Raw genomic sequence first — 23,588 nt, 5'->3', positions numbered from 1 at the left:
ATAGCTATAAATCTTTGCAATTAAGTGGACTCTTTATGTGTTCATTCAGACTTCTGGTGACCCTGACAGCAATGGGAATATATGCTAGCAAACTCCTTTACCAATAGGCAATAGAGAATGAAAAATGAAAAAGTAGCAAGATGAGTCTGGTGATCAACAATATAAGCATGCTGTAAATTTCCATAAGCCACGCAATAGTTCTGAATTATTGTGAGTCACTGAAATTAACCAGAAAATCCTACCTGAACATAGAGTATGAATTTAGTCACTCTGTTGACAGGAAAACAAAACCACCTGAGCTTCTCAGAAATGTAAATGTATTTCTGGCATCATGTGCCTGTTTACACAGAATTTTAAAGACAAGTAGTAATTTAGAATTTTAGAAATGTGTTTAGAAAGACAGAATATATTCACAGTTCCACTTTTTAGAATGACTGTTAGGTTTAAAGCAACTGAGGCTTTTTGGTTTTGACAAGAACATGCAATTAAGCTACATCAACCCGTGTATTTTAAAGGTTGTTATCTAATAGGTTTTTAGTCATTCTTTTCAACATAAGTTGTTCAAATTTCTGTCCAACATAAAGTAACCCTGACACAAAGATATCCAACAGAGCAAAGAATAGTAGCTGGAGGCTTAATGAAAACCACTTGCAGAGCACTGAGATACGATCATTATTTCAATTTGCACATTATAAAAATTCCCAGCTGTAATAAAAGAGAATTTATTTATTCAAGATGTAAACTAATGAAATAAATGAAAAATGAGACAGTAAAGGCAAAAGTTTTTTGTGAGGAACAGATTTATTGAAGGAAATGGTGAGTTTTCATGGCAAAGAGGATTCCTGCTTTGCAGGAAGGACTCGGGGGATGGATTTGAAGGTTGACTGCTGCGTGCACATAATAAATATGCATGGGATGAATGTATTTGTGGTAACTTGTTTATAAAGAAAATGACAAATAAGACATGGTCATTTAATTAAAGCAACATCATCAATTTATTTTTGGTCTGGAAAAAAAAAGACCCCAAATAGCCTGGAGGCAGTTGCAAAGTGTATTGTGAACAAATGCTTTGCAACTTTTCAAAAATAAAGTGCCAATTTAAAATATGAGTAACCATTACACTGTTGTGTCATGATCCTACACACAAATACATTGTGTGGGTATGCTGGAAGAAGGAAATGAGATGAACGATCTATTTTAGTCGTCAAAGGTGACTGAGCTGCAAACTGTAAACATGCATGCTGAGAGAGTAAGTGCTTTTTTAAATATCCCTGTTTACTCACTTTTGTCTGTCTCACTTCTAAGTTCCTTTATGGAAACTGTTGGAATGCAAAAATACAGAAATGCTTTCATCCAAGCAGTTAGCCAGAATTATGCCTAATGCTAGACTGTGTCTATTCCTCTGTTGGTAAACAAGGGTGAAGTAGGCAAAGGTGTAACATACATCCAGGATTGCAATCCAAACACAAAGGCTCTGACCTAACAATGCGCATTAGCAAGCTTGTTGACTTTGAGTATAATAAGATCCATTAATTGCAGTGGGATTACATTTTTATCTCTGAAAAATGCATGTGCAATCACATGATCTCCCTGTCCTTGACATCACCTAAAAGTCTCTTCAAGGACTCAGCTAGTCTAAAATAATCTACCACAAGATTCTTCATGCAGTTTCCTACCACCTTTTCTTTCCTGTTTTCAAATGCAAGGTCCTTAGGTTGTATATGGAGGTGGGATGAGTCCAGAGGAGAAGAACCAGTACCAATGCCCCCTGTCTGCAGGCTCAGCATGCCTGCCTTGGCCCTTACTGAGGCTGGTGCTGCTCATGTGCTTTGAGCTCATCAACATGTTCAAGTGATGGAGTAGTTTCAGGTCTGAAAAATGGCATTAGACACTTGTGGGGGGGTGGGGTGTAAGCAGAGGAAGGAATATGTCTCTTTTTGCTAATTAACCAACATCCTCCTTAAGACTATCGGCTGCTGTGTGCGCTTCTCCAGCTGCCAGAGATGTGCTGTGCTGGTCTCAGTGCTTCAGGGGTGGATAGTGTATCATCCCACTCCTACCCACAAGCTGTGGTTAAATGCCACCCTGGAGTTCATGACAGGAGCTTTTAACATCATCCGTGTTTCCCAAATGTCATGTTTGCTTGCCATCTAGAAGCGTTCTCATTATTTCCTGTGGACAAAAAGGATTGATGATCCATAGAGAAGTACAGATTTTATACCAACGGGAGGCCAGGCTGACATTAGTCAGTGCAAACCCTAGTTTCCCGGTATTTGCTTTCTTTCATTTTCTTCAGTATTGGCCAGCTGATTTCATGTAACTTTGAGTATCTTTTGGGAAGAGGCTATGCCCAGAACAACTTACCTCATTTATTTTTGCCTGTACTGGTTTCCTCACAATAATAACAGCAACAACCAACAGAGAGAAAGGGAGGGAAAATGGATGGTAAAAGATAAGGAAAATTTGGCAGTTGTTTATCTCAGTACATCTTAATTGCAGTAGTAGGTGTGAGCACTGTGAATTATTCTGGAGACACATTTGTATTTCCTCATGATTTGAAAAGAATTAAACAGCTGTTACTGTAACATCTGCAGCTCCAGAGGGAGCATGTGTTTAATAAATGTGGAGATTAGTATCGTACGCTACTGCTGTGACTGAGTCAGGTGTGTTATAGCATGTCTTCTCTCAATTTAGTAATAACTGAAAAGTCCCAGTTCAGCAAAGCCTCTGAGATAATCTTTAATGTCCCAGTGATACCAAAGTTAGTTAAAAAACTGAATTGGGCCTAAAAGCATCAAGATAGGCAGAGTTTAGCTATATGCCTCTAATTCTACTGAAGTTCAGAATGATCTGGAGTTCTGACTTCATTTTAAGGGTACAGTATGCCTCATTGCATTAAATTAAAGGTATTCTGTTCAGGAGCCCTGGCTACAAACTGCCTCTCCAACCAAAATTCCCAGCTTAAGTAGTAGAGGAGGCCATTACGTCCCACCCCTAGAGAGCAAGTCCCCTATGGCGCAAAGGAGGTTTGCTTACAAGCCTAATACTTTAGGAGTTCTGTGGCTAGGAAGACATCTGCCGTTTTAAATTCCAACCCTTGAATGTCTCCCAAAAACCTAGTTATGCTGATGATTTCAGATCTGTTAATAATTCACTACCAATATTTTATTTATACTGCTAGTGCCAAGTAAATGAAAAGGGCAGGTGCAATGAGAAGTGGTAATTTTAAAGTGGAGACAAGAAGAGGTGGAGAAGTACTGGGCTATAGAAGTCTGGAAATTATGATGGTCTGTTCAAACAGCGGAAAAGCTTTTTACACAGTTGTCACCATCATTTTCAAGCCTGTTAAAAAGCCATTTCACAAGGAATTGCTTTTTCACTTCCCCTTATACCTTTAGACTTACGCTCTTTGCAGAGTTGGGGGTTTCTACACACAAAATCAGGATACCACAATTTATCAAATTACCGTGCTATGACTGAGCTTCAAAAATTGTGTCTCTCTCTTCACACTGTCAGTGCAACAGTTTAGGCCTTGAGGAAAGAGAGATGTTAAGTCAAATTGTCTTGCATTTGCCATGGGCTAAATGTGTTTATGAAAATCATACTTCTACTGATACGTAGCAACCTGTTAAACTCGATTATATGCTTAAAGCCTTGTCAATTGTGCAGTAGTAGCAGTAGAGTCCTCTGGTGAGCTGACATCAAACTACCGAGTTCCTTCTTGTTCTGAGGACTATAAAACCGCCTTTGTTCAGTTGTTTACTTTCCTACTTTCCATGTTTTATTTTTATTCTTCACCTATTTTCGTAGTCCAATGGGATTTTATAATGGCAGAAAAATGTTAGGGTTCCTAGGAAGGAAAAAGTGATCCCCAGCCAGGGTAGGAGTGATCTGCAGTTTGGGATTGTGGACTTTATTCCCATCTGTGGTGCTGATGCCCCGTGTCACTCTGAGTAAGAAGGTTTTTGTTACTCAGTATTTTCTGCAAAGCATTTTAAAGGACAGAGGTGCTTATTCTGCAGAAGCACAATAGTGTATTCATATTTAAATTAACGTAGAAGGATGACTTTGAATAATTAAGTGTTGCCGGGCTGGTTTTAACTTTACGAAGTATGGGATTTCTTGTTGCAGCTCTGAAAGCTCTTTCATGATGATGTAACTGGTTAAATTACTCCATTACTTGAATATGCTTTACCATAGTTATCCTGAGTAGAGGCATCCCATTTACTGGAACAGGATTGTCCTAGTTGTCCTTTTAAATTGGAATCCTAATGTGATTGTAAAGTAGATAAATACATATAAAGTACATTTTCAGGAAATAATAAATGTGCTTTCAGGTAGCATGAATTTTGTCTGGCCAAACATACTGCGATCTTGAAAGCTTTTTCCTAAAACTATACACAGTATGATGAAAGTGTAGTAGAAATTCATCTGTTTATGTATTACCATGATGCATATGAAAAAATAGTTCATTTAATTGCCTTTCATAGAAATAGGATAGAGAAGATATTCCGGGAAAAAGATTTAATAAAGCCCTTTAAATCTCATTGTGCACTGTTAGAAGTGTTTGTAACCTTTTAAAAGTGTGTATAACCTACAAAAATTGTTATGCTTTGGATTCAGGGATTTTGATTTGTTCCAGCTTCCCTGCGTGAAGGGCACCTCACGTTTGCTTTTTCTATGTAATGTCCTCTGGAATGGAAGGACTTTGTGACAACAGGTGACAGCACCTGATATAAGTGAAAAAATAACCTCTGTTAGACCCAATCTCCAACTGTCAGGTATCAGTGATTTATGATTAAGACTAGTAGAGTCAGTAAAGTTACACTGGAGTAAAATTAATGCAAGTGAAATCCAGCTTAAGTTCATCTGTGAGGGAAAGCAGCAATTGTGTAGCCATAAAAACAACGTTAGGTGAAAGTTTAGGACAGATGTAAGAGCAAGTATGGTATCCAAATAAAACCACAAAAGCAATTTTTTCATTAAGGCATCAAAATTGTCAATAGTTCTCAGTCATTATGTATAGCATTTTGCATTTAAGGTGTCCGATAAATATCAGCTGAAATGATGACTGCTTAGGATATCATAGAATCAGAGGCAAAGGCATGCCAGTTTTGGCTTACAAAATTGTCAAATGCATCTGAAACCTGAGGCTGCAGGCTTCCTTTTATAGGTAAGAAAACTTAGGCATAAACGTCACTGTACTATCTAAAGCCTTTGTGACTGTGTCTGAACTGCAGGATAGATTCCCCCCACAGACCACCTGCAGACCTGTTCCTCAGGCCATATGGAAACCAGGATATGAGGAAATGGTGTAGAATATGGAATCAAAACAGAGCTATAGTATATTCCCAAGTTGCAGAGTTAAACATAGCCAGGTAGAGTTGGTTGCAGGCCCTGATGGAGTTCCTAGGCACCAGTTTGGACTCCTTTCATCCTTATACTCAGAACAATGTGAAGTCTCCATATATTCTACTTTACAACTCACTTGCTTTCTGAAAAACAAAATATTGCTCTTTAAAATGTTCTGGGGCTTTATTTGAGGTTTGATTCAGAAACGACAAAAAAAATTGTTGAGTAACTAATACCGTCCCCTACTTGGTTTCAGCTGAGATTGAATCCACTAGCAAAATGATGGGTTAGCCAGATGCAGTGGTGGTGAGTTCATTGCAACTGAAAAAAGAAATTCAATAACATTCAGGAAGAAATAGCAGATCGCTAGATTTTGCCAGAATCTGTAACTGAATTCCAAGAGCATTCTGCAGAATTTGTCTTATAGAAAGTCCAGTATTCAAGGGTCTGTAATCAAAATAGAAAACTTCAAAAAAAAAAAAAAAAGGAAAAGAAAAATAACAATAAGTAAAATTTTAAAGTATAGTCCTAGATGTACTAGAAAACATCAACTGGTAAGTAATTAAGAAGTCACGTGTGTAATTTGCATATAGCGCTTGAACAGTAGTAAAAGCAGATGTAGACTTGAGCAAGACTGACTAAGTGATAAAATAGGACGTACCCATGTTTTCTTGGTGAGCCAAAAACTGAAATAGTTTAATGGTATGGTAGTTGTTTCTGCATGGCTCCATTACTAGTGCCATTTGGTAGGGAGGGGATGAAACTAAAGGGGAAAAAAGTGCGCAAGAAATAATGATGCTGTAGATACCAAGCAGTGAGTCTTGGAAAGAGCAGCTGTTTGAAACACCCTGCAGCAGCATGACAGGCAGCCAGCTTGCCAGGGCGAGTAGGGAGTTTGTAAGTCAGATCAAAAATCTCTTCACACCTGCGTGACAAAGTGCGGTGAACAGTCTGTAGCTCAGCTCTTGACTGACTAGCAGTGCTGACAAGATGGGAAAGCTATACACATGAGTGGAAAAAGACACTGGGAAGTAGTACATTCAAAAAAAAATTAAAGAGAGAAGATACGCGAAGGGGACTTTCACACTCATTCCTTCAATAGCACTGGAAGTGAACCAATATTCTGTTCATACTATCTGCTCTGGAAATAGTAGGATTATACTAAATAAAATAACTGATGTTTTTTAAAGGCCTCTAGCATCCAGTTGATTGAAACATCAGGTGAGAAAGATCTAGGAAGAATATTAAGCCAGTGTTTTGGAAAAAGCTTACATTCATACATGCACACAACAAATTGGGTCCATTTTAAGTATGTCATACATGGTATGTGTCATGCTGTGTGTCTCTAAAGCCATCAGGGATATGATGATGAATTCAGGGCCAACTCTGAATTCTATGTGAGAGATACTCAGCATCTTTCATACCTGCTGCATTTACTGTGGGCCTCTCAACGTATGTCTCTCTCTGTTTTCCACTATGCAGAGAAATCAGCCACAGACCATTTTGTAGGCACTGTTCTCCTTTTCTATTATTCATGACAAATCTCAGAGATGTGATCCAGCAGGGAACTCTTTAGAGACTGATGCCACAATGTATTTTTGGCTGTAAATCAGTAGGAATTCAAGATATAAATGCTAAATGCCTGTTCATATGTACTGTACCCTCCTATGTATGGCATGCATACTATGCATTTAAGGAATCTCATTAATTATTAAATTTCATGTAATTAATTTTGAGGTTGCTCTGGACTATTATGACGTAAGTTAGGAGTTAATGGAAATGAGAAGGAAGATGTTCATATTTAATAGCAGTGTAACTTTCCAAGCCTAAGAATTCTTGCATGTTCTGCTGAGGTTTACATCTGAAGAGTATTTGGGTAGGAAAATTGTTGTTGTTGTTACTGTTCTTGATGGTATTTTGTTTTTTTGTACTTGAGTGCCAGTCAAGAATGAAACCACGTTGTGCAAGGGCTTGTACAAACTTGGAAAAATTACAGTGTGAGTAGGCAAGGCAAACATAGGGCAGGGAACAAGGCAAAACACACAGTCACAGGGAATGCTTTCATGGCAGAAACATTGCGATAGTGCTATGCTGTATTTTTAAGAGGGGGCACAAAGGAAGAAAACAGGGAGGTAAGAGCATATCAGCTAAATGGAAAGTAAGAGAAAGAAGGGGACAGCCAGCTGGATGGAACTGAAGAGAAGGAGGGGAGAAGAGACTGAAGAAGAGAAGGGTGTGGAACAGTCAGCACAAGGTAAAATCTATACCTCTGCTCTGTCTCATTAATTCCCTGGCTCACTAATGCCATTTCTTTTCAGTATCCCCTCTCTCTTCCCAGTTTTCTTTCCACTTAGCTAGTTCCTTTCCTACCTACACCACAGTATACTCAAACTACCTGAACTACACCAACATCCTTGAAAACTGATGTTACTCTCAGTGGAGTGGGTTGTGTGCTGAGACTGCAAAGCTAACCTCCTAATCATGTGCAAGAGATCAGGATGATAGCCTTGCAAGAGTGCAACTCCTTTGCTTCTCCTGAGAGTCAAGAAATGCAGAAGTACGGGTGTTAAGTATAACAGGGAGAGGAGCATCATGTAATGTTGGAGTTCTGGGCAAAGCCAAAATTAATTATCCTCTGAGCTGTGTTCCCATTGATAAAAACTTTGAACCTGTGCAGTGGATCCATTTGTCTGATATTTCTGCATAATGCGTAGTATGACTGAACACTTTCAAAAGGCTCTGCCTGACTTACCCCTACCGAGAAGCAGAAAATACGTTTCTTCTATCATCCCAACATAAAGCATTCAGCTTTGAGTAAGAGCAACAGCACTTTTGCCTCTCTTTAATATGGAGTGCCTCCTTTAAAAGTTCTCCTCTGCGTTTATGGCTGATTAAATCATAGCACATGTAATGTAACCCAATATTATCCAGTACAGTGTGCTGGGAGCACTGTATTATATTGGTGATTTACCAGAGTTGGCAGGTTTTCTCCCTGCAGGTAACATGGGCTGAGGATAATGTAATAGCTGCTGTTCTCAATCTATATCAAACTGCAAAGTACTAGACAAGCCAAGACTAAGAGCCTCCGTACTCAAACACTAATTTTTATCAGAAATTCACATGATGAGTGTTGGCATATCAGTATTTTGTGTAAGGAGAGTTGGTTATTTAAACTGACATTTATTCGGAATGTTAAAAAGACCAAGTGAGAGAAGTAGCAATGTGAATGGTTCTTATGACCTGCATTTCTCATTAAGGAAGATGTAGTTTCTGTCCGTTTCAGAAATGAACTGCTAGTAATTTGCTCCTTTAATTGCTAATTAATCAGAGGTTGTCGAAGGAGTCTACAAAAATGTCCTCTGCATCCAAAACTCCCTCTGAAAGAGGGGCTATTACGCCATGTGCGGTAAGTTATGGATATGAGAGACAGGAAACTTAAATAATTTGCCTAACATTACACAGGAATTCTGTAGAAATCCTAAGAATTAGAACTTTCCAGAAGAGCTGTGAAGGAAATATTTGACAGAGTGTGCAGTTTAGTTTATGTTATGTTGATTTAACCAAATTTGTTTTGTAAAACTGAGTATCTGTTTTTTTTGTATGCTTCTACTAGGAACATAATGGAGATATCCTGAGCCCTGTTCTTTTGGCCTGTTGTTTAATTCTCTTCTTTCATCCCTGGTGCACTTTACAGTCAGTGATTGATGTTGAATTACATGTACATGTTTAAGGTCAAAGGGTAGCACAGACAGTTGGGTGGATAACAGTACATTTTGCAAATTCTGTCCTCTCCCTCCTTTCCTCCCCGTACGTAGGTCACTTGTTTATTTTCTGTTGGCTCAGTCCTGTAAATTGAACAATTTCTAATGGCGCTGAGCAACTTCACTTCATACTGAAATTCAAGATGTCTGATGGCTCTCCGCACTGTGCCCTCATACTGGGAAGGCAGCCAAATTTATCTTGGGAATGTGTAGACTCTGAAAAGTGAGGCAGAATACAACTACCTGGACAGGTTAGCCAAATATTGTCAAAATTATTTTTGAAAAAAATGTGGTTTTCCACTAAAACAAATTTTGTTCTCTGAAGTAGCTGTCTTTCCTGCAATAACAACAACACCAACAACAGCAATTATTTGTTAGCATTCTTATTCATAGAAACAAGCAAACATCAAAATTCTGAAACACTGAAACTTGGAGTTGCTGCCCATGGCATTGCAGTAGCTGTGGTTAGGCAGCCTTGTCTGCCTCCCTAGGCCAGACAGCTAGATTTCATCGGTTGTTATGCACTGGAACATGCATGTCCAGGAAGCACCCGAATCAAGAGGGAGGATTGGAGACATAAGATGAGAAACAAGATGAGCACAAAGCCTAATCTGTTGGGTGAAGGAGTTTATTCCCAGTAGCATTTCTGAATCACCTGTTTCTTTTCTCAGCTGAAGCTTTTCAGGGTTTGGGGAGCTCTCCAGGAAAAGGTCAAAGAAAAACAAAAAAACTGCTGTGAGTTCTGCCAAAGGGCAGCATTCAAGCTATCCTTTAGGTAAGACTGGCTAACCCTGCCCTTAGGGACAGCTGCATGTTTCCCCACATGCTCTTCAGCAGTTTCCGCTCCTTGCCTCCCCAGACAAAACTTTTTCAGAACTCCCTCTAAACGTCCCAGGAAGAGCTATAATTTGGCCTAACAGGTTCCCTAATGGACATTTAATTACTCTGCTCTAATTGGGGTTGGAAAAATATATCATTAAAAAAATCCTATAGTTGACTTTTTTTAACCACAATTGGGTGAGCAATACTCTCCTAGCCTAATCTATGTCTGTGTCTTGAATCCTGAATAGTATATTTACCTGAACATTTATTTTGAAAAGGCTTTGTATGGAGATCTCAAATTTTTGGCATTTGGCTAAGTTACCATTTGTCTTCAGCTGGCGATAGCTGAAAATATCTTGTGCTGTGAAATCTTCTGAGAACTCACAGAAGGAGATAGTGAGCTGTCATTCCTGAGCTCGCTCTCAGAGAAGTGGACCATTTATCTGCTTAATGAACTCTGAATTAATCTGGAGGATTAACTGTCAGGAACTCACTGAAATGCTCCATGCAGCCTCGCAGTGGAGTAAAAATGCAGCAAAAACAATAAAATCGAAGAATACTGATAGTAAGTCTCAGAAGTTAAATCAGATCAAAATAGAGCCTTGGTAGGAGCAGGAAAGTCGCTTTGTATTTTCCATGTTGTTCTCATGAGTTTCATGTAAGAGGGGCATAAGGTGACTAAAGAAATGTTCCTGTTGCCCAGACTGTGGGTATGGTTTTTAACCCAGCTCTGTGACTATCTAGCCCTAGCTTTAAATGGTGCCACTTCTGGCTGTCCATCAAATTCACTTCTTGGTATTATCTATCAAGTGTTCAAATCCAGAATTTAAAAATATCTTCAAGTACTGAAGGTTTATTTATGTGTCACTTGGTTAAATATTTCTGTAAGGTTGTTCTGTTTCTTTATTTCCTATAAAAACACCTGTAAAGACCTCATTTTCCTTTTGTGTTTATTATGATTCACTTTGTGGGGATAGTTCTGTGTTGAGCTATACCAGTTGTGCTATGTCAAAAGCAATGTTGTTGTGAGAAATGTGGCTGTGTTGCATGACATCCCTTTTTTCCTGTTCCATATTTATTCTCCCCTCAGACTTCCACGGTCTTTTACTAGGCAGAAACCAGATTTCCTCCCTCTCCACTATGACCTGATATCAGAGAAAACACATTTTTCCCCTTACCTAGACCAGTTATAGCTGTTGCTCACACAAAAATCCATATACAATGTCTAGCTGATGCTTTTCTTGAAAGTACCTAAGTCAAATAGAGCTGCTTATCAAGAAGAATTCTCTTTTTCCATGTTCACCCTTGCACAGCAGTACTGACTGCACTCTTATTTATTGTCACAAAGTCTTGTTGACCTCTTGCCAAGGGCTCATAGCTTCCAAAGAATTTTCTTCACCTTTGTTTTCTTAGAGAGAGATCATTAAAGTGAGAGATTGCTATGAACCAGTTATGCTGCTAGCAGATGTCATGTTTATTTCCATGTGCAGCTCTGCCAGTGTATCTTCATCACCTTTCATCCTGTCCTTTCACCTCTTTGTTCTTTCTGGAGAGCAGAATACCAGTTGTTAGGTATATAAATGAAAACTATGATGAAGTAATACAGCTTTGTTAGACCGTGAGATCTGTAAAGGCTAAAGACTGCTCCAGTCAGAGCTGTCGTGTTCTCTCTGAAGTGGAGATGAGACATAAGTCTGATCAAACTGATTCAGAAGTCCACAAAGTCTCTGCCGTTTCGGTAGGATTTGACCTGGTGTCAGGAAACTGGGAAAGTATGCTAACAACAGAGATTGAAAATAGAACGTGAAACAAATTACCATTATTTCTTTGTGTTGTAGCATTGCACAGGTGAAGAAAGCCGTGAATAGCTGTGCTACTGCTGTAAACCTTTCACTTTCTGTGCAAGACCTTTGCAAATCATCCCACTAAATTGCAGGACGAAAGTATCTTTAGGAGCTACACAGAACTTCGAGAAAGAGGATAAAAAGTACCAGAAAGAAACTGATATGTGTTAAGTAGATTAAAGGCAGTTCAGTGGTGAAGAATATGCATGCAGGGCAATTACTAATCCCAAACACTACTAATGATAGTTACTGTAGTAAGAAGTAGGTATGCACTGCACCATAGCAATAAACAGGTGCCGAGATAGTCATTTTGGCACAGAAGAGAGCCTGCTGGTTTTAAGATGAAGAAACTATTCTGCAATGACAAGTAAGCCTCAAAGCCCTGAAAAAGAACAAGGATATGAGAGCAAAGGAGTGATATGTATACACACAGGATATTTCTTACTGAGTATGCCAGCAAAGCATATAGATTTGTGAGCGAAGCAGGTTCTTCCACTCTCACAGCACTATTGCCCTATGAAGTCTCATTCATTTCTGAAGTACAACTTGTAGGTTAGGGTTCCACTCATTGTGTTGGTGATAGCATTTGGTCTTAAATGGCTAATAATACAGGGTTGCTTTTTCAGGTGCCTCCACATGAATCTGATGCTGAGTGCCCCAGAAAAAATTAATCTTCTGTGGCAGGAATGGGATCAGATTTGCTGCTTTGGGGAAAACGTGTTTGCCTGCATACCCACTGTGTGTGTTTGGTGCTGGTTGTCTCATAGGGAGGGAGAAGCAAGAAGATTATTTTGGTGAAGGTAAATACCGATAGTAGTAAAAGGAGAATTTATAACTATTCTCTAAAGTGATCGTCTGAGTAATTTGCTTGCTCAGATAATAAAGGATCTGGATGTCTGAGGTCACCAGAAAATGTTTTCTGAACGCCTTACTTCATAACAGGTAACTTTTATCAAATGACAATATATTCATCATCTCCACTCTACGCCCATCTTTCTCCAGCACCTCTCACTTCTCCCCTGACCCAGACCTTGTAATGTAGCCTTCCAGACTGTGAATCACTCATCTCTCTCCCTTATGCCCCTGCCAAATGTTATCATCACACTGACTTGAACCCTGACATTCGATTTGTGTAAGCTAGGATTCCTGTGCGTCTCAGGCTGACATTTTATTCAGCCTCCTTCTCTGAGGAAAACTCAGGGAAAACAGAGCAACATATTCCATCTTCACAGAGCGGCAACCTATCTTCCCATTAAAGTGGCAACAGTAAAAAGTTGTGAAATTTTCTGCAAATAAATGGCCCTTACATATTGCAGATATGTTGGACTCTTACAATGCTTAGAAAACAGTATGTAATACCACTAATGCACATGTATTTAAACTTTGTATATACACATACACGTGCATTTTGTAAATACGTTTTCCTAAGCTGTCCTTGAATGTGTCTGCTGTGACCCCACTTCTTGCCTGGTGTACCCAAGGGAGGCAGCAGTGGTTTTGTTCTCTGGGTTTTGTAGGTTTCTTTGAAAATAGAGGAGAGGCTTGTGCCTACACAGCATTTTACTTTAATGTATGGTCAGGCTTTCAGGCCTTTGTCGAGGGGACTATTCATGTGCTTAAGTGTTTTGCTGGATTGGAGCCACAGAGCAGTTAATGAATTAGTGCACATACCAGGGTATAGCATTCTATTTCTTCTTTCCAGACAGTTTGTATTTCCAGTATTTGTATAGCATATAGGATGACCAGCAGCCTGTTTTCTTTATTTACAAAATTGTGAGGAAAGATGTCTTTTCAATAGTTAGTATTTCTGCAACATCCCCTTGAAAAAGCCTTCTGATACATTTTCTTCCCCTTTCCTCTCCATGCACCCCTCGCTCCCTAAAAAAAAAAGTGTACATGGTAGCCATTGCTGCCATACTTTCTTCCCTGCTGTGAATGTATTTTCCTCATGGTGTGCCCCAGATGGTGTTAGAAACAGAATTCAGTTAAAAGAACTAGAGTCATAGTGACAACAGATACTCAATGCAAGCTGACAGGGGCTTCTCTGAAAGTCTTCATCTAATTCTCTGCGTCCAGCCTGTAACAGAGGACAATAGCTGTGCATCTCTTTGGCAAATTTCCCCTTTGGAAAAAATGTTAAAAGTGAGATTTAAATTGGGAAAAGGCATATTTGTGCATGACATTTATTATTTTTCGTCTTCTGTATTGATACTTGTCCTTTAGTAGTAAATTGACCAGGAGAGCTGAGTATCTCCCCTATTCCATTAGCGTTGCTTGGCATGGTGTGTGCTATCAGTCTCCCCTGTATTTGTGTAATAGCTATGTCTGGTCCTGGTTTGCACTTTTAATCTTGATAAATATTTGGTATTTAAATTTGATGGCTTTCTCAAACCAAGGTCATGCCCCAATAGAGAGGGTAGCACATGGCAGAAAGCAGTGCTGCTGAGGGCATTGTCTTGCATGTTGACATTACTGCATGGCCTGCTAGGCTTTTTCCCCTCCTGCAATACGATGCTGTCTTGACCCATGCTTGGTTGCATTTTCTTGGAATTTCTATGTGGGCTAGTAGAGCAGCAGTAATTTTAAGTCAGTGGTATGTATTATTTTCTCATGGTGTTGCTTCTGAGGTAGTTATCTATTTTTTAGTAAGGTATCTTTCATCCTAAAGAATGCCAGGATACTTTACAGATGCGATCCTAGGAAATGCCAAGTAGCTTCCTGTTACATTGACTTCAACTGGACTTGCAGCTGCTCAGCAGCTGTTTGGATAAGGCTATGTATTCTTCTGCCGTGCTGGTTTGCAATGATTCAATTGCAAAACTTCAAAATGTTTTCCAGTGGAAGTGTAGGTTTTATATAGTGAATTTAAGTTTTCTATTACTAGGCTTGCTTTTCTTGCATTTTGAGGGCACTTTGGGAATAGTCAACAGACCTCAGAACTAGAGACCCTATCCAATGTAACCTATATGCGGGAATCACCTTCTCCACTGAAATAAAGTAATTTATTAAGAGTAAATCCAGTGGCTGCCTAATTGTATATAACCCCAGCATACTCAGTTGTAGAAGGGAAAAAATTCAAAATCCATTAGAAATTGCAAATAACTTGAAATGAAGACAAGTGATTACTCCTGTTGGGTTTTTTGTGGTTAGGAGACATGAATGTTTTTGTCTACTTTGGTATCCCACCTCAAAGATGGCATTTATCATCTCCTAGCTTGGGCAAATGGCTCAGAGGTGATTTAAGGTCTATCTTTACTGAAGCATTAATTTAGGTTCTTTCCTGGGCATTGCTTCAATATACTGTCCTATGTCCACCCAGAAATCTCTGACTTGAGTTTGGTTATGTGTTTTCCTGTGCTCGCTGGCCCATTTAAGAATAGGTACCAGACCATATAATATTGTGTTCCTTTCCTCAGAGAACTGCAGCTAGGTAGAAGTATCAGGCTCACTATTTATTAATTTTCAAGACTTTAAAATTCTTGCTTTGTTCTGTACTAAAATCAAATCTTAAGAATTTTCTTGACAGTGGAATTTCAAAAGGAGCACTTTCAATATGGCATTTGTCCATCTGAGGTCATATGGTAGTTGGTAGGGTTTAGGCACTGGCAGGTATAAGACTTTTGCTCTGCCTGACCCAGGGGATTTTTTCATACCAGATTATTTTGCATCCTGTAGAACAGAGAAGCAAACTAAGAATTTCCCTTTCCCAGGCCAGCAACTTCACTGAGAAATAGACTGGATTTAGGAGTGAACTGCAGGATAGTGATCATCAGAAAACCAGTCAAGAATCTTAAAAGTGAAAAGTAAAAAAATGATTATAGGAGAGAACGTGTAGTCAGGAAAGTCAAGAGAGGAAAATGCGGTGTAGTTAAGTTTAGAAAAGTAAAATAGTGCTAAGTAATGAAAACATCACATTATTAGGATATGGGCGGAAGTCATGAGGCTTGAACTGTCTGCTTTATCTTTCTCCAGATGCAGATACTTAAAGGCAAGGGCTGTATGGGATGTGCGTACAGCATGCCCCGGGTATTACTGGAAGCAAGCTCTAATACTCGCAGTAGTGATGAACACTAGAATCAAGTGAGCAAAAGGAGGAGCCTAGGGATTGTTTTTCCTTCACCATCTCTCTGAAGAGCACCTGGAACTCAGCAGGTTTGAGAGGCTAGAGAGAGGTGGAGGCACAGGCCTTAAGTTTTGTGTTCTATAGAGTCAACATGATTACAAGCAACCAGGGACAAAGAGTAAACAGTGAATGAACTCATTCCCTATCCACGCTCCATCCTAGAGAGAAATAAGAAAAGAGGGTTTGTGGAAAAGGCAAAGTTAAAAGTGGGAACTACTTTATAGTTAAGGAGAGGAAAGCTGGAGTGGTTACTTGGAAGGGATGTTATGACTGAAGAAGGCCAGGCTGGCGATGCAGCAGTGGTCTGCATAGCTGTTGGCAAACATTATGTTAAGGGAGTTAACAAGAAAACTGACACAGAGAGGGAGGGCTGTAGCTCCTTTCTTCCTAACCCTGGAGGGAGATGTTAATAGATTAGGTTCAGAGAATGAAAGAAGAAAACGGGATGAGTGAGGATAAAGGGGATAAAGAGCTGCTTAAACTGGAAGAATTCCAGGTCCTTGCTTGGAAGTCTCCCTTTCCCTACATAAGAGGAGGCAAGTAGCCATCTCTGTGAGTTAGCATACCCTTCTTCCCAGACCTGAGGACTCTGAACAGGAACTCTACTGAGAAGGGAAGGTGAAAAGACAAGTTCTGGGGAGGGCACATCACACTGAAGTGGACAGTTGGACAGCAGAACCTCCATTGTGCTGGAGGATACTTCAAAGAAAGTCCCAAGAATACATGCAGGTTTTGTGTTACCAGGGACCCAGAAGACACGTTAGATTACAGTGGTGAGCACTCTTTGTTTCATTGGATATGGTGGGAGTTGCTTATACCCTGGGAAATTAGGAGAAATCTCATGAGATACTTTCTGCTCCTGTTATCTTCATAAGATTCTACACAGCAATACAACCTGACTTTCATTGGCGAGATGGGAGAGGGACCAGTAGGTCAAAAGTATTCTTCTAAATTGCTGTAAACGGCCTTAGTAAAATATAGGTAATGGTATGTATGCTGTGCTGTGTACAATACAGTGCTGTGTATTTGGTTATCTACCTAAAAGTAAGAGGGGTGTGCAAAAGAAACACCTGGGCACAGTAAAATATATCTGTACTTATTTATATAAAATCAGTATATTGTTACATACTGATGTGTAAAAGCACATATTCATACAGCAACTTCATTTTAAGAAGAATGAATTACAACAGATTTCAGGTTAACACTACTGTTACCCTTTTGTTTGGGGTCTCTGATGACAGGTAGAGGGATTCATTCTGAGATGCTGAGAAGGAAAAGGACTTATTTCTGCGTTCAGCCTCTATGGAAAGCATAAAATCATGCTGCCTTCAACTGTTCCTGCTAGATGAATACAGTGGCTGTGTATAGCACCCTCCTGTGGTGTCTTGTGGCTTTTACTGCTAGTTTCATTTTTTTCTCGGCTCTCTCCTTATCAAAATCAGTGTCTTGATAATGAGCCATGAGTTGTAGCCAAGACTGAGGACAGAAGTGTGTATAGAAAATGAGCAGTTCATGTGATACTATATTTTGTATTGTGGACACTACCCCTCATCAGATGGTGGAAAATATTATATTGCTTTTATCTACTGATTTCTGAATATATTTAGTGTAAGGTTAAGCATGGATTTGAAAGAAGGAGAAATACTGCAAAATGGCAGGTGTAGTGTGAATAAATACCCTTCGTCACACCTCTCAAAATCCCTCGCTCCGTTTCTGACTCCACATCTAAGAAAAAAATTGTCAGTCATGCTGAAATTTGTTTAAAGACTGCATATGGGAACATTTGTCTGAACGAATGACCTCTTTCTACAGTTACTTCAAGAGCTGAACTTATATTTCCAGAAGCTAGATCAAGAGCATTAGTCTGTTGTGATACTATTGCATTCTATATATGCTCCTATATGCTTATCACCTTAGTATATAAACACTGCAATATTAATCTGTGTTATCAATAGCAGTTTTGTCACATGTTGCTTGTTTGTATGTACATCTCTTTGACAGGAAGTGTATGCAGAATCTCATAATCCATTTCTTATTCATCCACTCACCTTCAGGAATGCTGTGTCTCTGCCATAGACCAACTTACCTTTCTTAGGGAGAATTACACCTTTCTGAAAAACTGTGGTTGTTAGCTGGGGTCTTTGTAGTAGACATTTTTTAATTCCTTTGAAGATGATGAGAAATAGAGCATAGAAATCATTTAAGATAAAAGACAAGAATTTGATCTCATCTTGGTGGAAAGCCGGTGTAGAAAATGGAGACCAGGTCTGATGTGCATAATTTAGGTGGTGCATTACATTTTTTGTAGCGTAGCACTAGCATTTCTTAAACCCTAAATATTTTGAGCCTAGGTGTATCAGCTTGCAGTGGTTACACTGAAAGAGGATAAAGTTGTGAACTGCTGTAGCCAGGATTATTGGCCAATATCCTTATTAGCCAGAAGATATAGAAGGTGCTAATTGTAAATTCTGCTGTGTTAGGGTCTACTTGGCAAGGAATGCAAGGGTATTCTTCAACTGGGGATAGAACCGACCAATTAAAATTCAACTAAAAGAGACCACAGTGTGCCTGCAATCTAATCAAAATATTGTCTTATGTCCAACTGTGTCATTTGTTAAGGTTCAGCTTAAGTCAGACTTTTTCATCCAAGAACTGATTTCTGCGACTTGCTTGTAGTGTGATGGTCAAGCGTAGTGGGAGCAGCAGACAAGTGAGACCATGAGTTGCATATATTGCATGTTCTCGTGTCTGTGTAGTTTGATTAGTTCACTTGGCAGCTACACGTAGGGAGGAGAAAAAAGGAGACAGACCTTGATCTGACGGCCAGTTGATCTGTTTTGCAACTTCACAAGTGAGAGGTCTAGTGTGAAACTGTAATTTCTTGTCACTAGTCAAGGGATAAGTCACTCTGTGAAGGATTCAAAGTATTATACTGCATTAGCCATGTCCCTCGCTACCAGATGAGGCAATATTGTCAAGTGTAGCATCCTGGAGGATAGGAATCAATCAGTATCTGGTCTCTGTCTGTGGATATCCATCCTCTTTCCAGTCTGTCCAAAACAACCTTTAAGTGTTTTTATTTGTGTGTCCTGCATGAAATCCAGATTGTGCGAGGCCTAGAATAGCTGACTTCATTGAAAAGAGCTTGTAGAGGGCCTTTGACAGATTTCTCTGTGAATTTACATAAAATGGGACTTGATATCAGACTATTATTGATTTGAACTGGAATACCTATAGTGGGTCCTCTAGCACTGCTCTGGCTACTGCACATCTGGAGGAGAGGAGAAAGATCACATCTGTGTGTGCCATGGTGGCTGTTTTGGTCAAGGTGGTGTCAGTGATAATGTAAGGAAGGCCCTGACTGAGATTCAGAGGTCCTGGTCTCCTTTCTCGAAAATCAGACCTTTGAGGTGTTTGCTCTTTCTTAATCTTTTAAATGTCCAATGAAGAACAGCATGGTGATGCTTTTTGATTGACAGCTGAAATGGAATAGTGATAAAACAGGCTTTACATTATAAGGGACTACTCATCAATGTATTCTAAAACAAGGTGTTAATTTCCAGATTATACTTTGTGAGTCTGTGTTGAAGCCTTTGGTTCCCTCAGGTACAAAGTGACTTTTTATTGTATGAATGAAGGTCTGCTCTCTTCCTAATAAAAACAGACACTATTCCGTATGGAGATTTTAATAAACTGTGGTTTGAAAAACAGCCATACCAAAACTAGGTTTAACTGATATGTCTCAGACTCTTGTTATCTGTTGAAGAATGTTGCTCCTTTTGTATGATATGAAGTTGCTGTTACATGTCACTGTAGAAACAAGAACGGATGGGTGAGTGATGGGAGAAAGGCTTACAGAAAAGCACTAATTAAATACTATTTTGCAAAGACCTCATTAAAATTCATAGCTTGGTACCCTTTGGGACTCGAAAGTAGGGGAAATGGAAAGATTTCAATTAAAAAGGTATTTGTATGGTTCTTTGTGGAGCCAATCATTCCCTTTTTAATATAGAGTGAAGTATGTAAGTGTCTGTCTAATGTGCTTTATAAACATCAAATATCACGCCCTGAAACAATGGGTATTTTAATAGTTCTCAGAGCAAGGTATTTCAAAATAAATAAAATAAAAATCCCATAGACCTTTTAAGAATTTTATTCAGATCAAAGCTCTAGCTTTTTTTCTTAGCAAAACTACAGTCTTAACTAATTTTTTACATTGATGGACTGATTGGAAAATGTGAAAGGAAAAATATACTAAAAATACAATTGCATAGTAAACAATTTAATTATCTATTTTAGTTATGGCTGTAGTTACCATTTACATTTTTTTAAAGTACACAATGATTCTTCTTTTTGTCTTACAAAGCTTTTAGGTTTTTTTTTTTAATTTCAGTGACTTCTGTCTCATGACACTTAACTGAATTGATATGTGAGCAACATCAGTCAACTAATAGCATGAATTTAGCAATATAAGGCTAGAAAGGACTACTGGAGTCGTCAACTGAAGTCAGTTGCAGGAAAGTTTGCAAGAAATACCTAGTTCAAACAGTTTCAGAGAATATCTGTTCCAGATACAACCAAATACCATCAGCCGCAAAATGCTTCCTAGCAAAAAAAACCTTAAAACTTTTAGTTGAAAACCAAAAGCAAAACTCTAATTTACAACGGTAGGAAAAGGAAAAATCCAGGCTGTTACCAGTACCCTGGTTCCTTCAAATTATGAGGAATTTATTAAATGCTACTCCCAAATGCTACTAGTGTTCTGTGCCCCAATTATAAAAGACAGCAGATCCAAAATAATCCCTGCCAATCTAACCTAGGGTAAGAATTCCCTTGTCCCTCAATCTGGTGGTCAAAATATGAGGAGGATCTACTAATAAATAAACTTTTGCAGGTGCTTTGAATGTCTTTTGGAACAACAACAAAACCTACCCAAACTAAGCAGTATTTCTTGACTTCTTCCCAAATCACTAGCCCTGTCTCACTCTTACAAGTCTGAGCAAAGTTAGGAATTTTACAATACTCCTTGGAGGTCCCAGGAATCAAACTAGTTCATACTGTGGGATTCAAGGCGAAGTGCCTCAGCTGAGAGGAGCAAAGGAAGTTTTGCAGAGAGGTGCGGAGTCATTTGGATCTCAGTAGATCCAGCACATCACTTGAACCTGCATCTTGAAGCCACAAGGTTTCAGCCCTGTGAGACTCTAGAGCACTTGGTGACAAATGGGATTTCTTGGCAGGAGTGCAGAATGGCAACACATTAGGTCAGAGTCCTTTCAAGGTGCACAGACGTTAGAGTGTGTTCCTGTGCAGCATGATGAAGTGTAGCAAAGGACATCTGAATCACAGATGACAGAACTGTGAAAGAAAGTATGAGTTGTACCTACGGAGGAAAAGGTTACCATCTCCTGGTCAGCAGCCAGAGGAGAAACCCAGTCATGTCTTTTTCTAGTAACTAGTAATAATAACTTCTAATAATCTAACAGTAACTGTAGACCTAACTAGATAGTTCCCAACCTGCAAAGCTGTGCGAGAGAACATTATAGAAAAGAGCCCTAAAATGGAGGTGTTGGTGCCCCCGTCGTATGTTCATCTAGGAACAACCCCAGCCAGTATCACAGCAGTTCACTGTCATCAAGACAGCACCATTATGATCATTTGTGATCAACGACACAGAATTGAATAACCCTAACAACAGCAGAATGATAGAGCAACATTGCTCATTGCCTATCATTATAACCACAGCTTTCTCCAAGGCAAATCTGTGCTTGTAATTAGATCAGGGATCAGAGCTCTGAGGTGTCCTAGATACTGTTGGCAGTTGTCACAAATGTTTCCATCATTTTCTGTTTTGGAATGAGAAGTGTGGTTGGAAGAAGGGGATAGAAATGAAATGAATAAGTCAAGAGCAGCAACAATTAGATCTTAGTGTAGACCAGTAGGACATTTTCTAGAATAACCGAAGCAAATGTGATTCTTGTTTTTATTCTGATCCTTTTGTAGACTGTTGCAGAGTGTTTTTGTGGTGTTCAAATTGTATTATTGTGTAGATGACTTCAGAGTCCAAAGCAGAAAATAGGACTTAGCACCAGGAGTGGTGGTGCTTGACATTAGTGGAATGCTAGTCTTCACCTAAAATTCTGATTTATCTCCCTAATGGTTGGAATAAAGTATGTTCTTGTCTCCTGTGAATAGGAAGAAATTTCGATGTAGAGCCCTCATGATGTAACTCTTTCTAATATGGATGGAAAACAGGCTTACAACTGTTTTCTCATATATGAAGTATAAAATGAGTTGTTTAATCTGTACTTTCTGTGTTTATACAGTCTTGGAATATCACTCACTTTCCAATAAAGATAATGAAATTCTTGCCGTTTTCCCAAGTCAGGAGAACGATTTTGCACCTACAGAGCAATACCACAGTACCTTTTGCCTCAATTCAAAATGGAGTAGTAATCATTTGAACTAAATGGGCTCCAGAAATTCTGTAGATCCCTAGCTTGTATCCTGGGATAAAGAAATGTTTCATTTTAGGTTTTTTTAAGTTGAAGCATGAAGTAAGTATACAAGCACACTGTTCTATCACCTTCCTATTCTGTGTCTATTCCTGTCTTTTTTTATTGGTACTGCCTTTTGCATTGATGGTGCAGAGTGCCCTGCTGATTTCATTTCTGCACATTTCTGCTCAAGTTAAGTCCATTAAGAAACTCTGTTATGGTTCTACTGTCAAGAGGACTAATTCAGGAGCTGGCAGATAAGTGTGATTTAGGACCAGGTACATGCTTAGTGGAACCTGGTTTCCCAGTGGAGTGGTTGCATACCAGCGGGTGCATACAACCAGGGGAGACAGCATGGGACATGGCTATGGAGGATCCTCTTGCACCTCTTCTGGGAAGCCTGCGTGCTTGACTGGCTCCCTGAAATGCCTGTATACCAATGCACGCAGCATGGGGAATAAGCAGGAAGAGTTAGAGATCTGTGTGCAGTCGCAGGGCCATGATCTCATTGCAGTGACAGAGACATGGTGGGATAGTTCACATGACTGGGATGCTGTCATGGATGGCTATGTGCTTTTTAGGAAAGACAGGCCAGGAAGGCGAGGTGGTGGAGTTGCTCTTTATGTGAGGGAGCAACTGGAATGTATGGAGCTCTGCCTTGGGGTGGATGAAGAGCAAGTTGAGAGCCTATGGGTAAGGATTAAAGGGCAGGCTAACATGGGTGACACTGTTGTGGGGGTCTACTACAGGCCACCTGACCAGGAGGAAGTCATCGATGAGGCCTTCTACCGACAGCTGGAAGTAGCCTCACGATCACAGGCCCTGGTTCTCATGGGAGACTTCAACCACCCTGACATCTGTTGGGAAGACAGCACAGCTAGGCACAAACAGTCAAAGAGGTTCCTGCAAAGCATTGATGATAATTTCTTGACTCAGGTGGTGGAGACGCCAACGAGGAAAGGTGCAATGCTAGACCTTGTACTAACGAACAAAGAAGGTCTAGTTGGAGAGGTGAAGGTTGGGGGCAGCCTTGGCTGCAGTGACCGTGAGATGGTGGAGTTCAGGATCCTACGAGGAGGGAGCAGGGCAATGAGTAGGATTGCAACGCTGGGCTTCAGGAGAGCTGACTTTGGCCTCTTGAGGGACCTACTTAGGGGAATCTCCTGGGGTAGGGTCCTAGAAGGAAGAGGGG

At 39.7% G+C, this 23,588-nt stretch overlaps 1 protein-coding gene across 7 annotated transcripts in view; it reads left to right on the top strand.

The window, feature by feature from the left end:
• The window catches only part of SCUBE1 (signal peptide, CUB domain and EGF like domain containing 1), a 214,991-nt gene that overhangs the window by 54,559 nt on the left and 136,844 nt on the right, over positions 1-23,588 (top strand). The gene's annotated exons all lie outside the window — the stretch shown is intronic.

This window comes from Struthio camelus, chromosome 1, assembly GCF_040807025.1.
Source record: "Struthio camelus isolate bStrCam1 chromosome 1, bStrCam1.hap1, whole genome shotgun sequence".
Classification (NCBI taxonomy): Eukaryota; Metazoa; Chordata; class Aves; order Struthioniformes; family Struthionidae; genus Struthio; species Struthio camelus.
The sequence above is the reverse complement of the archived record's forward strand: the minus strand, read 5'-3'. Positions and strand labels throughout refer to the sequence as shown.